The 5,098-nt window shown below is 41.2% G+C and overlaps 1 pseudogene; it reads right to left on the bottom strand.

The window, feature by feature from the left end:
- Positions 1-404: 404 nt before the first annotated feature.
- LOC107573241 (uncharacterized) lies at positions 405-4,737 on the bottom strand (annotated as a pseudogene).
- Between the last annotated feature and the right edge of the window lie 361 nt (positions 4,738-5,098).

Raw genomic sequence — 5,098 nt, 5'->3', positions numbered from 1 at the left:
TATATTTTAAGCTGGTGTTAATTTCAGAAGCACATATGAGAGACTGCAAAGTTTGTGATTGTACTTGCATTACTTACAAACATATAAAGTCATACTTTAGTATTAATTGTAATAAGCACTGTAAACCATCTACTGGCTACAGTTTCTGCAACAATAATCCCAGTTGCCTTTATCATCTGTGTAGCACCATGCATATTTGTAATCATATTTTGCACAAGCGTGGTTGCTGCGGCAGTACTTCCCCTTTTTATTCTTACTGTTCCAGCACCAGTAGTAGTCATAGCCACATGTGGCGCAGGGGTGATCATCCAAGCACCTCTTTCCATTATATGTGATGAGTGAGTACCGGTGTGAGCACCATTCCAGCGTCTGACCTGAGTAACACCAGTAGCTACTTAATTGGTCTATGAAGCAGGGAGAGGAGCAGCAGGGCTTGGTTTCACCTCCTGTGTTGCATTGACAGCTGTTATCAGATTCTGATACGCTTGAGCAGCGTGAGCCGTCAGCTGCAGTCTTCTGCTTCTCTGGGACCAGCTGGCATTCAACAGCATCTGGCCCCACGGATACCTCCCTTTTTCTGCGCTCATAGCATCACCATAGCACAGAAACGGCACTTGTTAAAATTACAAATGACTTGGTTCTTGCGTCAGACCAAGGCAGTATCTCATTGCTAGTTTTACTTGATCTTAGTGCTGCGTTCGACACTATAGATCATGACATACTCATAGTTCGATTACAAAACTATACAGGTATTCAAGGGCAGACTTTAAGGTGGTTTAGATCCTACCTGTCCGATCGCTACCATTTTGTTCATTTAAATGGGGAGTCATCTCAATTATCACCAGTAAAATATGGAGTGCCACAAGGATCTGTCCTAGGTCCTCTGCTATTTTCAATATACATGTTGCCCCTTGGTAATATTATTAGAAAATACAGGATTAATTACCACTCTTATGCTGATGATACTCAACTATATATCTCAACAAGACCAGATGAAACTTCTAAATTATCTAAGCTAACAGAGTGTGTTAAAAATGTAAAAGACTGGATGACCAATAATTTTCTCCTATTAAATTCGGATAAGACAGAGATATTAATTATTGGACCAAAAGACAGTACGCCGAATCTCGTGGATTACAATTTGCAACTAGATGGATGTACTGTTACTTCCTCTACAGTCAAAAATCTGGGTGTTATATTAGATAGCAACTTGTCTTTTGAAAATCATATTTCCCATGTTACAAAAACAGCAAATTTCAGAGATTTGTTTTTAATGGAAACAAATAAAGACTACTTTGCGTAAGAATTTGCAAATGAATATTAGGGTCATAGAGGTTTTTTTATTGAGCCTTTTGTTTTTGCATACAAATCATCAGGGAAAAATACATTTTAAGCTGGTGTTAATTTGAGAGACTATATGATGTTTGTAAGTAATGCAAGTACAATCACAATCAGCTTTGCAAAGTCAAACTTCAGTATTAATTGTAATAAGCACTGTAAACCATCTACTGTCTACAGTTTCTGCAACAATAATCCCAGTTGCCTTCTCTATCCGTGTAGCACCACAGGTAATTATAGTCATGGTAGCCACAGGCGTGATCAGACCTGCAGGTTTTGTGATTAACAGTTGAGTAGCAATCATTAGAAGTACAACATTGGTCATGATTGTCTTCATCATCTGTGTAACACTATGAATATTTTGAACCATATTTTGCACAGGCGTGGTTGCTGCGGCAGTACTTACCATTTTTAGCCTTACTGTACTTCAGCGGAGGACTGCAGTAGTCCCACTCAAAGTCTAAAAAATAGGGATTATAAGTGTTCCAGCACCAGTATTAGTCAGAATCAGAATCAGAATGAGCTTTATTGCCAGGTATGTTTACACATACGACTCAACGCGCTGTCCGGAATGGCGTCTTTCAGCCAGGTTTCCGTGAAACACAGAGCAGCAGAGTTTGAAAAATCCTTATTTGTCTGGGAGAGCAGAAGAAGTTCGTCCGTTTTATTGGGTAGAGAGCGGAGATTTGCCAGATGGATGCTTGGCAACGGCGTTCTGAATCCGCGCTGTCTGAGCTTCACGAGCGCACCGGCTCGCTTTCCCCGTCTGCGCATCCTGAAGCGCTTGATCAGCGCCACAGCTCCCCCGACAACAATGTCCAGCAGAACATCAGAATAATCAAAAACTGGTGAAATATCGGGTGGTGTGTACTTCCTAATGTCCAGCAATTTGTCTCTGGTGAAACTGATTGCAGGAATATAACTAAAGACAGGACAAACTAACAAAAACACAAAAACAACTGCGGAGCACGCCACGGAGGCAGCCATCAGCGTCGGCGCCATCTTCGACTTCCTCACCATATGTGGCGCAGGGGTAATCATCCAAGCACCTGTCTCCATTAACTGTGATGAGTGAGTACCGGGGTGAGCACTCTATCAGCTTCTGGTCTGAGTAACACCTGTAGCCCTTGATTCTGTCCATGTAAAGGCAGGGAGAGGAGCAGCAGGGCTTGGTTTCAGCTCCTGTGTTGCATTGACAGCTGTAATCAGATTCTGTGACGCTTGAGTAGCGTGAGCCGTTAGCTGCAGTCTTCTGCTTCTCTGGGACCAGCTGGCATTCAACAGCATCTGGCCCCGCGGATACCTTCGTTTTCCTGAGTTCATCATCCATTTTCCTCACTTGTGGTTTGGCATTAGTTATAGGACAAGCACTTCCAGCTTGGTTCTCTGGTAGATTAATTAATTTGTGAAACATGCCCTGAACCTCAACTAATTTATTATTGACACCAAAAATCTTAATTGACTGATGGGTTCCTGGGAGCTCACTGTAGAATCCGCTGAGTTGATCATTCAGATCTGAGACATTCATCCGGCGAATGCCAGGCTCTGCAAGGTGGTTTCTTCCGATATAGCTGATGGACTGATCAGTCCCTGAAAACTCCCTATAGAGTCCGTTGAGTTGATAATTCAGGTCTGAGACACTCATCAGGCGTATGTCAGGCTCTGCGGGGTGGGGGACTTACTGTTATCAGTGTCGTGTTTATAACAGACAGCCGTCCAGATGTGAGAGGGCACTGACACCCTTTCCGGCTCTTCAGAGGTTCCCCTGTGTGGTATCCATACATTGGGATCGGGTACTGTACCTGTGACAATGAAAGCTGTTGCAAAACCACCATCCATGACAAGCTTCTGTATTAAATAACCCCTCAGCGTGCTCTCCCATCTATTCCAGTGGACACGGTTGAAACATGCATCCATAGGTGCAGCGTTGGTCAGTGTGAACGTTGCTTTACAGCCATCTCCGCATTGGAAGCAGCTGGTTCAGGTGTCCACGATCATATGTGGTGTTTCTGTAGTCACTGCTGATGGCTTGATTTCCTTTATAAAGGTTCTTATTATTTTGATTCTCACGGACCATATAATCAGTTTGGGATCCAGGTTGGGAAATCTGCAGAAGAAATATTATGTACCGTATTGGCCCGAATATAAGACGACCCTGATTATAAGACGACCCCCCCCTTTTTCCAGATGTAGCTTTTGGTGTAACAAATCTTGTTTTTTTCTCAGTAAAACACACATTTTGTCTTCAATTATTTTCATATTGCATATTTTTCCTATTTTAATTTTTGTTTTGAAAGTATGGTGAAAACTGGTAAAATGTACCATCAATCACATTTAATAAATATACACTTTTTGATATACCATAAAAAATAAAAAAGCAGGTAGCCCATCTGAATTAGGACATTTAGGCTATCCATCTAATAGTAGCCTACCACAATCTTATTAACAGTAGAAGTTAAATCTTACTGTAGTCTTCAAATCTGGGTACTGTCTTACGTTTTAAAATCACAAAGGGAGTTTGGTCCCATCAGGCTAACGTGACCGTCACGACTCATGCAGCTGTAAGCTTTTCTTTCTCTTTTGTTTTTACTCGCGATCTTTACAACACGCATTACATTACGTTTCTCATGGCACACTCGTTTTATGCATATTTGGCGCCACCTATTGTTGTGGGTGTATTATTGACATGTCAAAGTCTAGACCCTGAATATAAGACGACCGTGTTTTTTCAGATGTATTTCCAAGAAAAAAAACATTGTCTTATATTCGGGCCAATACGGTAATATGGTCATTTGATGTTTTATTGCTTGTAAGAAAATACTTTTGTGTGGTGTTTTTTTTCCTTCTAAATTTCATACGGGGAAAGGCTTTGTTCTTACGGTCTCATTGTCTTTTAGTGGGCATTTTTAACGTTTACTGTTTTTTGGTACAAGAATGTTCAATAAAGTGCCATCCAATGTAATTTCATTTCTTTTATTTGGCATTTTTTAAAATTTGCAAAGACAAAACAGATCATATAAATTACCTGAACTTATAAAATGCAGAGCTTCAACTGCTAATGAAAGCTCATAGTCACCTGTGGCTCGAGGCTCCAGTCTTTTGTCCTTCCATGGCTGCTTGAGCATCTAGGGTCCAATGTGTAGGCGCTGTAGAGAGGGATCTTGTGATGAACCGAGTACAGAGTAGCATAATATAAGCTTGAGTACCAATCAGTGTAATCATATTCTTCATTTTGCAGCTTCTGACAGATTTTCTCAGCATTCTGATCCATTCCGCTTGGTTCTGTGTGTCTGTAGAAAAACCATACACACTCATCAAAGCTATGGACCACTTTTGCCTGAGCACTGAATGCTCTCAGCACGACACAGGTGATCAGACCCAGAACAAACATGGTGTCAAGCTGCTCCTGTGTTATAGAGCAGAGACCGCTGAAGCTCCGCTGCTTTAAACAGTCACAGTCAGTGATGCTGTTGTGGGAGTGACCAGGGCCGGATTTACGCATAGGCATTCTAGACACGTGCCTATGCTCGCTCGTCCAGGGGGGGCCCAAACACAATAAACAGATATATAATATTTTTGTTATACTATGGGATATCTACAACAGTAAAAGAACCAAAACCCCAGAAGACATTGAGCAAATAAATATAACAAACAATAGGGTAAAAATGATAGACCCACTTTATATTAAGTGGCCTTAACAATTATGTACTTACATTTAAATTAATAATTTGGTACAATGCACTTATTGTGTACATACATG

This window comes from Sinocyclocheilus grahami, unplaced genomic scaffold, assembly GCF_001515645.1.
Source record: "Sinocyclocheilus grahami isolate Dianchi unplaced genomic scaffold, SAMN03320097.WGS_v1.1 scaffold1902.1, whole genome shotgun sequence".
Taxonomy (NCBI): Eukaryota; Metazoa; Chordata; class Actinopteri; order Cypriniformes; family Cyprinidae; genus Sinocyclocheilus; species Sinocyclocheilus grahami.
This window is presented reverse-complemented; position numbering and strand designations above follow the sequence as displayed.